Below are 14,679 nucleotides of genomic sequence, written 5' to 3'. Positions count from 1 at the left end.
ACCATTACCCACTTGATTCCATGTTGGTTGCCAGGGGGTGTGTAGCTTTCTTGAGCTTGATATACCATGGCAGGAGCGGTTTTCTTCTTTGGCTTAGTATCCTTTTCCATTTTTAGCATTGATTTTTGGAAAGCTTTAACGATGTCCACCGCGTCGTTGATAGAAGAAGAACGAATCTCGGGCCGTACTCTCAGGACTTCATCTCTGAGAGCGTCTTGTAGGCCATCTACTAGGGCCTGAACCAACAGGGCGGCCTGCGTCTTGACGTGAGGACTGTATCCGAGATCCTCAAAATGCATGCTGAGTCTTGCAGCATATCTTTCCACAGATTCATCAGGGTCTTGTTGAACATCTTATACAGACCCAGCTTGATCTGACAAGCGATCCTGAGCCCAGGCTTTTAACTGTTTCATGTATTCTAGGCCGGATTCATACGTACTAAGGGGTCCTGCTTTTGTGGAATCCATGGCCTTTTGAAAGCTCTCCGTTTTCGGCTAAGTGAGCCTGGCATTCTGCAGCCAGAGTAGAACCAGCAGCAAAAACAATTTTACGAGCCAATCCTCCAGCATGGGTCATAGGGTGTTTGCAGGGTTGATTATGGCCCCCACCCGATGTGTAAGGATGTCACCATAGCCTATTGACAGAGTGACAGGGCGTCCTGATGGGTCTACTAGATTCCGGGAGTGGCAGGGGTCCCAGACTTCTGAGGGGCTGGGGGGTGGTGCTCTTTCAGCAGTTGCTTGGAGCAAGGGCCGGAGTATGGGTAATGAATGTGGGGTGGAGGATGCCATAGGAGACGTATGGGGTAAAGGGGGGGGGGGGGGGGCTGGAGTATCTTGAGCCCATCCCTCATCTGGCTCCGTATCGTCTTGAGTAACAGTATGTTGGCGGAGGGAGAGCAGTCTGGCCTGAAATTCTGGGGAGTTGAGGATATCCCCAGGGTTGTGGGTGACTCCCATAGGAAACAGGGGAAGCGTCTCAGCATCGTGGACTGGAGCAGAGGGTGTCACATTAGTTTCAGATGGGTGCTCTGGGACTGCGGGCTTTTCCACCTGTGCTGGTGGCTGGTAATATGCACCGGACGGATCTAGTAGTGGATATAGGCCGGATTGGGGCTTTCCGGGCCTCCCACAACAAGTAAGAGGTGTAGCAAGATGGCCGTGGGAGGGAGGAGTTAGAGTGGAAGTGGGATTGTTCTTGGGGGCAGGGAAAGGTGTAGTAAGATGGCCGTTGGAGGAAGGAGGGGGGAGTGGGGGTGGGATTGTTCTTGGGGGCAGGGAAAGGTGTAGTGACAGGCATCAACGGGGTTACGGCCAATTTAGGGTCACATAACAAATCACATTCTGCAGCTTTCATGTATCCGAACAAAGGCTCAGCATTCTCTGTTCCCCCCTGCACCATCTACTCTAAGATGTGCCTGAGCCTGGTGCAGAAGTCCTCACCCAGCTTTCCCAATTTCTTTGTAACACATTCTTTCTACACTGAAAACTAAAGCCTGCCTCTACTGGATAAGGTTATCATATTATACAAATTCCTAACATTCTTCTTGCCTTCCCGTAACTCCACTAATTGGCTTAACTCCCACAGCAGCATTCCGCAACTTACGAGATCTTTCAAATTTGAATATACGCAACATTTTCTTATAGAATGCAATGATCTGTCGCGACTCAGATCACTGGTGCAGTCCACAGGTCGCCACTCCTCAGTGTAGAGCACACCTCAATACACTGATGAGATAGAGACACCTCAATCTAACTCCTTTCCTAGCCTTGAATGGCGACTTTACAGTGCGACTCACCACGGCACCCTGACTACAGGTCACCACCCGTCAGTGTAGAGACACCTCAATACACTGATGAGATAGAGAGACACCTCAATCTATCTCCTTTCCTACCACGGCACCACCCGACAGTGTAGAGACACCTCAATACACTGTTTCCTAACCTTGACTTTACAGCAGTCTCTGTGTTAGACGAAGAGCACTCCTCAATTCGTCACAGATTCTTTCTCCCTTACACTACAATTCAGGAATGCTTTGAAACCTCGACTATCAGTTACGGGAGGCAGCTATCTAAGAAAAGTACAGTGACCGGGGGAGGAGGAGGTGGTGTGCACACGAGCGCGCGCAGGCATGCGACGTCACTCGTTTTAACACTTGCTGGTTCAGGACGTGGTGCGGGACGCCTGAGGTCTCACCACTCGACCGATCACCCACCCAGATCCAACCTGACAACCCAACAGGAACCGCTGCGGCTGACACACAGGCAAGTGAGACATATAAAATACATCTCAACTTACCGTGTTCGATGGAGGTTGATCAGGCCTCAAATTCAGCCACCGCGGTCACCCCCAGGGAAATCAGCGATATGGGTCCGGGAGGGCGGCGTACCGCTAGCCACGCCGCACGTTGAGCGCCATTTGTGAGGGTCGTGATGACATTCCACTCGTCCTCCAGTCACTCCAAATTAAGGCTATGAGCATGGGTCAACCATTCAAAGAATGAGTCAGGCAACAAGCTGGTTCAAACTCAGAGCATGCTCAAAAGACTACTACAGACAACGTTCTAAGCAATGTTCTGTGTTTATTCCTACATACACAAACCTAAATACACTACATAATGGGGAGGGGATAGGGGTTGTCCGGAGCGGGGTAAGCCATGAAAGTCCAGTGTCTGGCCACTCCTGATTGGTCCACATCTCCTTATCTCAGTCTCTGGGCAGATATTGCAGCCGTCAGTTTATAATCTTGTTTCGTTTCTCTGAAATAAGTCTTGGCAACACTGGAACTGTCTTAGTTTAAGTTTCGATTTGAGTATTACGTAGCAAGGAAAGCTTATTGTTATAAGACACAAAATGGTGGTTAGTACATTAGCAAAAAAGCGTATAAAAGTTACAAAAGTATAAAAGTTACAAATATATATATTCTCTTTTACCCCGACAATTCTACTCACCTCCCCTCTGCTCCAGCATTGCGTCCTGTTCTGCTGCCAGCAGCTGATCTCAGCATGTGAGCAGCGCATGCCGTCACACACATGCACCCTCATACTCTCAGGTCAGCTGCCGGAATATTTACTGCTCCCCACACCTGGGACTATGGGTGTGGAGAACAGTGAATATGCACGCTCTTTTGTAGCGGGAACATTAGATCGCCGAGCAGCTGTGGCTAACAGTGTGCTCGATACTAACCCCTTCGCAACCCTGGGATTTTCCGTTTTTGCATTTTCATACCCGACCCTCCCCCGGACTTCCGCGCCAGCCTGGAGCCCTTTTGGGCATCAGCAAACTAATTTACACCGTGGCTTCGGCCTAGCCGAAGCCGCCTCCTACTCTCCGCCCGCCCCGCCGGATGATGAATATGACACTCCACAGTGTCATACAGGGGGCGGATCCCGACTGCAAAGGCGCGCTTCCCCTTAGCAACTGCCGCTCTTTGCAGTGCTCCGCCCCCCTTCTTCCTCAAGCTCCGGCGCCCATTACCTGCTGCAGGATAATGGTTAACCCTGCAACTACCGGTCGGCAGATACAGACCAGGCCTGCCAGTCTCCGGGGAGGCACAGGACTGTGGATCTTTAGCGCTGAATCTAGTGACACACTGGTGGGGTAGGATCACTGCTCGAGTTCCTCCTCGGCTGTGGATCCATTATTACTTATAAGCTCCTCTGCATAGTAGGGCCCTCTGCAGCACTATACAAGGGCCAAGAGAACCAGGCAGGACTGCTATTATGCACTCAGTACAGCCTGCAGTAATACTCTCCCCAGTGGCAGCACGAAGTTGATAGCTTAGTAGTTAGTGCACTGGCTTTGGGATCCAGACTACTGTGTCAGAGCCCTAAGAAGCCCCTGCCAATGCTTCAGGTCTAATGCCACGCAGCAATGGGTCACTCAGATGTTGCATCTATGACGCAGTCTATAGATAACCTAACCTCCACATTACTTCAGGCTCTGCAGCGTCAAGCCTCGGCTATGAACGCTAGCCAGCAAAGGGAGAGCTCGACTCGCGGAGATGACGACCAGGGCACATCCACGTCCAAGCCAGGTCGTAAGCGGACCCACAGGTCACGTTCATCTGCGTCATCCCATAACACGGTCATCCCCTTCTAGGGAGAGACACCATAATCCCAGGTCATTTAGACCGTCCCCTAACAGGGACAGACAATACAGATCTCCTGCAGCGATCCCCGACCAGAGAAGGCCTCCGCCTCGGTTCATCCAGCAGGAGACGCCTTAGCGATGCACAGAATTCGGAAGACATCGGTGATTCCTATTCTGACAAGGAATCCCCCCTAGCAATACAGCGCTAGTTGAAGACGGGTGGCCATCGAGACCTGGGTTCTAACCCAGTCAGGGTTTTCGCCGGACGTCATTGGAACCATGATCAGAGCACGGAAGCCAACCTCTGCTAAGATTTATTACCGTACCTGGAAAGCCTTCTTTACCAGGTGCGACTCTCCTGGCCAGACCCCACTCCCTTATTCCCTCCCCAGGGTACTTGGTTTTCTCCAATCGGGTCTGGAGGCCAGACTGTCCCTGGCCTCCCTTAAGAGCCAGGTATCAGCTATCAATGCTTTTTCAGAGGTGCATTGCTAACAAGCCGCAAGTAAGGACATTTCTTCAGGGGGTTTCCCGATTGGTTCCCCCCTACAGACGACCACTGGAAATGTGGGGCCTCAACCTGGTGCTCACAGCATTACAGGAAACACCCTTTGAACCCCTTAGGGAAGTCCCACTCCGTCTTCTATCCCAGAAAGTGTTTTTTCTCCTGGCAATCACCTCGCTACGCAGGGTGTCTGAACTAACTGCACTCTCCTGCAGACGGCCCTTCCTGGATTTTTACCAGGACAAGGTAGTTCTCTGTAGGTCCCATCCTTCCTTCCGAAGGTTGTCTCCAACTTCCACCTCAATGAGGAAATTTCACTACCATCTCTCTGTCCGGTCCCGGTTCATAGAGTGGAGAAGGCTCTGCATACGCTTGACCTTGTCAGGGCACTGCGTATCTATGTGTCTAGGACTGCGCCCTTCCGGAAGTCTGATTCTCTTTTTTCCTTCTTCTGGAAGGCGGCCGCAAGGGTCTGCCAACTTCCAAAGCTACCCTTGCCAGGTGGATCAAATCCACCATACAAGAGGCCTACCGCCTCAAAAATTCTCCTCTTCCAGCAGGTACTACGGCACACTCTACACGTGCGGTAGGGGCCTCCTGGGCCATTCGGCACCAGGCTTCGGCACAACAAGTGTGTAAGGCAGCCACCTGTTCTAGCCTACACACGTTTACCAAACACTACAGCGTTCATACCCAGTCCTCAGCAGACGCGAGCCTGGGTAGACGTATCCTGCTGGCGGCGGTGCCCCAATTGTAGGGGCCTGTCTACACAATATTTGTCCATTGCTTCCCACCCAGGGACTGCTTTGGGACGTCCCACGATCCTGTGTTCCCCAATGAGGCGACAGAGTAAAGGAGATTTTTGTGTAATCACCGTAAAATCTTTCTCTTAGCCTCTAATTGGGGGACACAGCTCCCACCCTGTTGCCCGTTCCAGGCCGTTATGTTGAGTTCTCATATTGTTTTTCTCTTGAGCTCGTACATAGTTGCCTTCTTATGGGCATGGGCATGGTCATGTTATCCATGTTACCTTCCTCCTACTGCTTTTGCACAAAACTGGTGAAGGCTGATGCCGTCCAGGGGTGTATAGTGCAGAGGAGGAGCCACGCTTAATCTTTTTCAGATTATGCATAGTGTCGCCTCCTAGTGGACACCAGCATAACACCCACGGTCCTGTGTCCCCCAATTAGAGGCTAAGAGAAAGCTATTTTACGGTGAGTACACAAACATCTCCTTTTTCACTTTTTGCTTGCGTCAATAGTCTAGGAGACTAGAAGCAGCAACTGTCTGCTACAGCAGATCACCTCTATGTAGCAGAAATGGTCCTGTGCTATGAGCGCCGACCAGTAGGTGGCGCTCATAACGATCAGCACATGACAACCACTGGAGTCTGCTGCAGACACAGGGTTGTCATGCCCACTCATCGGTGACCCGCGATCACGTGACGGGGTCACCAATGTGCGGGGTAAGTGACGCGCTTCCGGCACGGCGATGTTAAATGCCGCTGTCAGAGATTGACAGCGGCATTTAACATGTTAACAGTCGCGGGTGGATCGTGATTCCACCCGCGGCTGTTGCGGGAACATGTCAGCTGTAATAATCAGCTGACATGTGCCCGGTTCAGTGCGGGCTCAGCGCAGGAGCCCGCGCTGAACAGGGGGTGACAGCCTGGTGTGTACTAATACGTCCCAGGCTGTAAAGGAGTTAAAGAGCATGAATATTCACTTCTCCCCATGCCCATAGTCCCTCCCACCGCCAACTTCAGTGCATAGAGGTGGAAGGGACTATGGGTCTGGAGAGCAGTGAGTATTCATTTTCTTTAGCAGCGGGCACAATGTGAGCTGCAGCAGATGGCTCCTGCCTCCTGTTACCCGCTGCCAACCCCCCCTCATCGTCCGTAGCCGGACAACGATCCACAACCGTATAGCCGGACTATAAGACGCACCCCCCACTTCCTCCAAAGTTTTGGAGAAAAAAAGTGCGTCTTATAGTCTGGAAAATAAATAACTATATATATATATAAGTACAGACCAAAAGTTTGGACACACCTCATTTAAAGATTTTTCTGTATTTTCATGACTGAAAATTGTACATTCACACTGAAGGCATCAAAACTATGAATTAACACATGTGGAATTATATACTTAACAAAAAAGTGTGAAACAACTGAAAATATGTCTTATATTCTAGGTTCTTCAAAGTAGCCACCTTTTGCTTTGATGACTGCTTTGCACACTCTTGGCATTCTCTTGATGAGCTTCAAGAGGTAGTCACCGGAAATGGTCTTCCAACAATCTTGAAGGAGTTCCCAGAGATGCTTAGCACTTGTTGGCCCTTTTGCCTTCACTCTGCGGTCCAGCTCACCCCAAACCATCTCTATTGGGTTCTGGTCTGGTGACTGTGGAGGCCAGGTCATCTGGCGTAGCACCCCATCACTCTCCTGCTTGGTCAAATAGCCCTTACACAGCCTGGAGGTGTTTGGGGTCATTGTCCTGTTGAAAAATAAATGGTGGTCCAACTAAACGCAAATCGGATGGAATAGCATGCCGCTGCAAGATGCTATGGTAGCCATGCTGGTTCAGTATGCCTTCAATTTTGAATAAATCCCCAACAGTGTCACCAGCAAAGCCCCCCCACACCATCACACCTCCTCCTCCATGCTTCCACGGTGTCAACCAGGCATGTAGACTCCATCCGTTCACCTTTTCTGCGTTGCACAAATGCACGGTTGTTGGAACCAAAGATCTCAAATTTGGACTCATCAGACGAAAGCACAGATTTCCACTGGTCTAATGTCCATTCCTTGTGTTCTTTAGCCCAAACAAGTCTCTTCTGCTTGTTGCCTGTCCTTAGCAGTGGTTTCCTAGCAGCTATTTTACCATGAAGGCCTGCTGCACAAAGTCTCCTCTTAACAGTTGTTGAAGAGATGTGTCTGCTGCTAGAACTCTGTGTGGCATTGACCTGGTCTCTAATCTGAGCTGCTGTTAGCCTGCGATTTCTGAGGCTGGTGACTCGGATAAACTTATCCTCAGAAGCAGAGGTGACTCTTGGTCTTCCTTTCCTGGGGCGGTTCTCATGTGCGCCAGTTTCTTTGTAGCGCGTGATGGTTTTTGCAACTGCACTTGGGGACACTTTCAAAGTTTGCCCAATTTTTCGCACTGACTGACCTTCATTTCCTAAAGTAATGATGGCCACTCGTTTTTCTTTACTTAGCTGCTTTTACTCTGTCGCCTCATTGGGGGACACAGGATCTTGGGTGTTATGCTGCTGTCCACTAGGAGGCGACACTATGCTAATTTGAAAAGAGAATAAGCGTGGCTCCTCCTCTGCAGTATACACCCCCGGATGGCATCAGCCTTCTCCAGTTTGTGCTAAGTGTCGCATAGGAGGCATCACCTCTAGCGCCTCAGGGGGACTCTTTTCAGGGCCCCCCTTCCAGTCATATCCTCACCGCTATCCTACCCCAGCCTAGCCGAAGCTGCCTCCCACTCTCCGCGCCCCCCGGATGACGAATATGAGGGGGCGGATCTAGACTACAAGGGCGCGCTTCTCCATGCTAATTGCCGCTTTTTGCAGCTCTCCGCCCCTTCTCTCCTTCAGCTCCTGCGGCCATTACCTGCACAGGACCACGGATATTCGGCACTGTTCCTAGGGGCACATTGGTGGGGTAAGCTCGCAGCTCGAGTTCCACCACAGCTGTGAATCTATTACTTTTATATTCTCTGCACAGTCAGCCCACTTGCATAGCCACTCCAGAGCAATATGCCGGGCTCAAAGTCTAAGAAAACCAGGCAGGACTGCTTCTACGCAATCTGTACAACCTGCAGTAATACGCTTCCTAGCTGCAGCACCTATCCGCACTGCCAGGATTGCATTCAGACTACTGTGCCAGAATCCCAAATAGCCCCTACCAATCCTGCAGTGTCTAATGTCACGCCGGAATGGGTAACTCAAATGTCACAATCTATGACACAGTCCATAGATAACCTAACCTCCACATTGCTTCAGGCTCTGCAAAGTCATACCTCGGCTATGAACCCTACCCAGCAAAGGGAAAGCCTGACTTGGACACATACCGACCCAGGCACATCCATGTGGGTCCGCTTGCGTCCTGACCTAGACGAGTCACACTCATCTGCGTCATCCCATAGCACACGGTCATCCCCCTCTAGGGAGAGAGACCGTAGTTCCAGGTCATCTAGACAGTCCCCTACCAGGGACAGACATTACAGTTCCCCGCATCAATACCCGTCCAGAGAGAGCCTCCATTCTGGTTTGCCTAGGAGACTCCTTAGTGATACACAAGAGTCGGAAGGCATCTGCGATTCTGACGCAGACAAGGAAACTGATGGATCCATGACCCCAATCCCCCCTAGCAATGCAGCGCTAATTGAGGACATAATCTCGTCCATCCATCGGGTGCTGGACATCTCTGATTCGACCCCGGAAGCACCACAACACAAAATTTCATTTGAAGGAGCTCTGAAGCGGCCTAAGGTCTTCTTTGACCACCCAGAGTTTAAGTCTATCCTTACAAAGCTGTTCGCAAGTTTCTGGAGGCGCGATACTCCTTCCCACAGGAAACCACCAAGAAATGGACAGACCCTCCAGCAGTGGATCCCCCAGTCTCTAGGCTGTCAGCACAGACACTCCTTTCCCTGCCAGATAGCTTAACCCTCAGGGATGCCGCAGACCGGCAGAACGCATGGCTCGTTCAATTTTCGAAACCGCAGGGGCCTCCCTGGCTCCCGCATTCGCTTCAGTCTGTGCAGCCAAGGCCATCCTGGCTTGGGCCCAAAATTTACAAACTGGCCTCCAAGCATCTGCTCCTGAGTTGTCGGACCAAGCAGTTCAAATAGCAGTTGTAGCAGATTATATGCTTCATGCAGCTCTAGATTCTGAGGTGCAGCGGGGACAGCATCAAACGCCATCACGATTCGGCGTATCCTCTGGCTGCGGGAATGGAAAGCAGACGCAGCCTCAAAAAAGTCCCTCACACATCTTCTTCCATACCTCAGCGGTCGACTTTTCAGTGAAAAGTTGGACACGATGATATCCAACGCCACCGTGGGTAAGAGTCTCTCTTCCCCAACTGAAACCCAAGCGCAATTACAAGAAGCGTAACCAAACTCTCTTCCGATCCTTTCGGAAGTCTTCTGGGTGGTCCGTCTCACGGTCAGCACAAAATAACAGCCGCTTCACACGCAGGGACGACTCGAGGCCGACACAAAAGTCGGACAAGACCTGGCAGTCAAAGGCAGGCCTCTCAAAGTCTAAAAGAGGAAAATCTCAAAATTTATCCTCATCATGACTCACGGATTCCAGAAAACACCCCACCCGTAGGCAGCCGACTTTTACTCTTTATCAAGTCTGGCTGCCTGTTACAGAAGACAGGTGGGTCAGGGAACTAGTGTCTTCAGGATACAAAATAGAGTTCACTTCCAATCCACCAAACGGACTTTTATTTCTGTTCCCCCAAAACCGCCAGACAAAGCTCGCGCCTTCCACCAAGCGGTCTCCTATCTTCTTCAAGCAAGAGTCCTAATACCTGTCCCCGCGGCCAAGCGCTTCCAGGGGTTCTACTCCAATTTATTCGTAGTCCCCAATAAAGGAGGCGGCGTACGGCCCATACTAGACCTAAAACAGCTCAACAAATATGTACGGGTACGTCCCTTCCGTATGGAGTCCCTTCGGTCCATCATTGCATCCATGGAAAAGGGAGAATTTCTCGCCTCCATAGACATACAAGATGCATACCACCATATACCAATTGCACCTGCCCATCAGAAATTTCTCAGGTTCACAATCGACCAGGACCACTACCAGTTTGTAGCTCTCCCATTCGGGCTCGCCACAGCTCCCAGAGTGTTTACCAAATTCATGGCAGCCACCAAGCACGTCCTACACTCCAGAGGCATAGTGGTCATTCCATACCTGGACGATCTCCTCGTCAAGGCTTCCACCTTCAAGGACTGCGAGCTCCGTGTCTCAATCACGATCCACACTCTGAGTTGCCTGGGCTGGTTAGTCAACTAGCAGAAGTCCTCACCATCCCCGAGCCAGTCTCTGACCTTCCTTGGAATGCTATTCAATACCTCCAGGGGACCCGCGAGCGCTGGGAGCGGACACCCTGGTTCAGGACTGGACTCAGTTCCAGCTCCTGTACGTTTTTCCACCTCTCCCCCTGATCTCCAGAGTGGTGAGGAAAATCAAGCAAGAGGGAGTTCCAACCATACTAATCGCACCGGACTGGCCCAGGCGTACATGGTACGCCGACATCGTACGGCTCACAGCAGACGTTCCCTGGCGTCTCCCCGACCGCCCAGATCTTCTGTCACAAGGTCCGTTCTACCACCAGAACTTAGAGGCCCTCAATTTGACGGCGTGGCCATCGAGACCTGGGTTCTAACACAGGCAGGTTTTTCGCAAGATGTCATTGGAACCATGATCAGAGCACGAAAGCCAACCTCTGCCAAGATTTATTACTGTACCTGGAAAGCCTTCTCTCCCTGGTGCGAGTCTCGCGGCCAGACCCCACTCCCTTATTCCCTCCCCAGGGTACTTGGTTTTCTCCAATCGGGTCTGGAGGCCAGACTGTCCCTGGCCTCCCTTAAGAGCCAGGTATCAGCTATCAATGCTTTTTCAGAGGTGCATTGCTAACAAGCCGCAAGTAAGGACATTTCTTCAGGGGGTTTCCCGATTGGTTCCCCCCTACAGACGACCACTGGAAATGTGGGGCCTCAACCTGGTGCTCACAGCATTACAGGAAACACCCTTTGAACCCCTTAGGGAAGTCCCACTCCGACTTCTGTCCCAGAAGGTGGTTTTCCTCGTGGCGATCATCTCGCTACGCTGGGTGTCTGAACTCACAGAACTCTCTTGCAGACAGCCCTTCCTGATCTTTTTACAGGACAAGGTAGTCCTCCGTACGGTTCCATCCTTCCTCCCGAAGGTTGTGTCCAGTTTCCACCTCAACAAAGAAATTTCACTACCATCCCTCTGTCCGGTTCCGGTTCATAGAGTGGAAAAGGCTCTGCATAGGCTTGACCTTGTCAGGGCATTGATTATCTACTTTGTGTCTAGGACTGCGCCCTTCCAGAAGTCTGATTCTCTTTTCCTCCTTCCGGAAGGTGGCCACAGGGGCCTGCCAGCCTCCAAGGCTACCCTTTCTAGGTGGATCAAATCCACCATACAAGAGACCTACTGCCTCAAAAATTCTCCTCTTCCAGCAGGTATTACGGCACACTCTACACCTGCTGTAGGGGCCTCCTGGGCCATTTGGCACCAGGCCTCGGCACAAAAAGTGTGTAAGGCAGCCACCTGGACTAGCCTACACAGGTTTACAAAACATTACAGCGTGCATACCCAGTCCTCAGCAGATGCGAGTCTGGGAAGACGTGTAAAGGAGATTTTTGTGTACTCACCGTAAAATATCTTTCTCTTAGCCTCTAATTGGGGGACACAGCACCCACCCTGTTGCCCGTTCCGGGCCGTTATGTTGAGTTCTCATATTGGTTTTCCTTTGAGTTCGTACACAGTTGCCTTCTTATAGGCATGGTTATATTATACATGTTACCTTCCTCCTACTGCTTTTGCACAAAACTGGAGAAGGCTGATGCCGTCCGGGGGTGTATACTGCAGAGGAGGAGCCACGCTTAATCTCTTTTCAGATTAGCATAGTGTCGCCTCCTAGTGGACAGCAGCATAACACCCAAGGTCCTGTGTCCCCCAATTAGAGGCTAAGAGAGATTTTACGGTGAGTACACAAAAATCTCCTTTTTCTTGCCATAATACAAATTCTAACAGTCTATTCAGTAGGACTATCAGCTGTGTATCCACCTGACTTCTGCACAACACAACTGATGGTCCCAACCCCATTTATAAGGCAAGATATCCCACTTATTAAACCTGACAGGGCACACCTGTGAAGTGAAAACCATTTCCGGTGACTACCTCTTGAAGCTCATCAAGAGAATGCCAAGAGTGGGCAAAGCAGTCATCAAAGCAAAAGGTGGCTACTTTGAAGAACCTAGAATATAAGACATATTTTCAGTTGTTTCACATTTTTTTGTTAAGTATATAATTCCACATGTGATAATTCATAGTTTTGATGCCTTCAGTGTGAATGTACAATTTTCATAGTCCTGAAAATACAGAAAAATCTTTAAATGAGGTGTGTCCAAACTTTTGGTCTGTACTGTATATAATCTCTCCTCTTGACCTCGCGTTGTCTGGTTTGTAGCAAATTCCAAGAGGGATCCACCTCAACATAGTGATATGCTAATCCCTTTTTTCTTTTTTTTTTCTTTTACTTTGATGTTTGTTCTAAATTCTTGTCAGGGAAAATATTAGATTTTTGTATTTACCGTAAAATTCCCCTCTCGTTCAGTACATTGGGGTACACATGAGCGTGGCTGTACACCCTGCCACAAGAAGGCTCCACACTAGGTGAAGTGTTGGCTATACCCTTTCCTCAGACACACGGCGGTAAGAAAGAAAAAATCCAAACCAGCAGAACTCAATCAGGAACCAACATGACCTGAACCCAGGGAAGATTTTGTAACCTGTGGCCTCTATTATTAAACTAATCCCTGGGCCAGAACACCAGGAATAGGGCGGAAGCGGTGTGTGTCCCCGTCCCCCCCCCCCCACAAAGTATTGAGCAAGAAAGGTATTTTACGGCAAGTACAAAAAAAACAATATTCTCATTAGGCTATGTGCCCACAATGCGGAAATGCTCCGGATTTTTCCTGAGCGTTTCTGCATCTCCCTGGCAGAAAAAACACATGCGGATTGTACATGCGTACAAATGCGGAAATGAAGCGTTCTTCACATGCATTTCCGCATGCGGGTTGACGAGATCTTTCCAAGCGATTTTAGCATCACTTAGAAAGTGCTTGATAACTTGGTCACACTATATAAATCCATGCAACCGGCATGGATTTATATAGTGTGACCAAGTTAGTTAAAAAAAACAAAAAAAAAAAAAACAAACATTTATACTCCCCTTCCGATGGCCCCCGGTCTCCTTATCCGATGCGTCCGGTCACCCCAGTGTCTCGCGGTGATGTAAAAGGACCTTCCATGACGCCATTTAGTCATATGACAGGTCACGCGACCGCCGACGTCAGCGGTCGCGTGACCCGTCATATGACTAAGTGGCGTCATGGAAGGTCCTTTTAGACCATCGCGAGCTGCCAGAGAGCCAGGACACATCACTATGGAGACTGGGGGCCATCAGAAGGTGAGTATAATGTATTTTTTTATTTTAAATTCTTTTTTTTTTTTTTTTTTTTTTTTTTATATACAGGTACTGTGGTACCCGGGTCTGGACGAGAGTCTCCTCTTCTCCAGACCCGGGTACCATCCGCACATTGAATCGCTTAATATCCACATGTGCACATGTAATCATGCGGATATTAAGCGATTCAATGCAAGTCAATGGCGGCGAAAACACTGCGATCACGCAAAATAATTGGTAGTGCTGCGGATTTTTCCGAAATGATAATCCGCAGCTGAAATTTCCGCAGCATATGCATAGCACATGCGGATTATCATTGCAGACCTACTAACGAGTTTTTTTAAGCTTTTCTGCGGCTAAATTGCCGCTGCGGAAACGCTTAAAAAACGCATAGTGGGCACACAGCCTTAATCGCATTGGGGGACAGAACCAAGGGATGTCCTAATGTGGGAGAAAAACAGCTGACCATGACCACCACCTAACAGACAGCGGCCTGCAGCATCTTCGGACCCCAGCTACTATCAGTAGAAGCCATAAAGGAGATTTTGTAAAAATTTAACAAAGGTGTGAGCTGATGCACAGGTGGCAGACTTACAGACATGAGCAGCAGAGGTTTGAAGGCCGAAAATGTGAACAGGGGCCAAATAGCTGCTTGATGACGAAGAGGCCAGGAAGACCCCACTGCCTGAGTGGAATGAGCCTTGACCCCTTGTTGGAACCTTGTTCTCGGCTTTATAAAGCTACCAGGATGGCAGAACGAATCCAGCAGGCAATGTCCGCCTTAGTGGCAGAGAAAGGTCGGTGAGGTTATTCTGGAATGACAAACTGGGAATCTGAACGTC

At 50.0% G+C, this 14,679-nt stretch overlaps 1 protein-coding gene across 1 annotated transcript in view; it reads left to right on the top strand.

Annotated features, from left to right (window-relative positions):
• ZNF638 (zinc finger protein 638) overlaps positions 1–14,679 on the top strand; it is a 45,340-nt gene that overhangs the window by 15,428 nt on the left and 15,233 nt on the right. The window lies entirely within an intron of this gene.

The sequence above is a fragment of the Phyllobates terribilis genome, unplaced genomic scaffold (genome assembly GCF_046119375.1).
Source record: "Phyllobates terribilis strain yellow unplaced genomic scaffold, ASM4611937v1 Scaffold_1__5_contigs__length_1240528914, whole genome shotgun sequence".
In the NCBI taxonomy this organism is placed as follows: Eukaryota; Metazoa; Chordata; class Amphibia; order Anura; family Dendrobatidae; genus Phyllobates; species Phyllobates terribilis.
The sequence above is the reverse complement of the archived record's forward strand: the minus strand, read 5'-3'. Positions and strand labels throughout refer to the sequence as shown.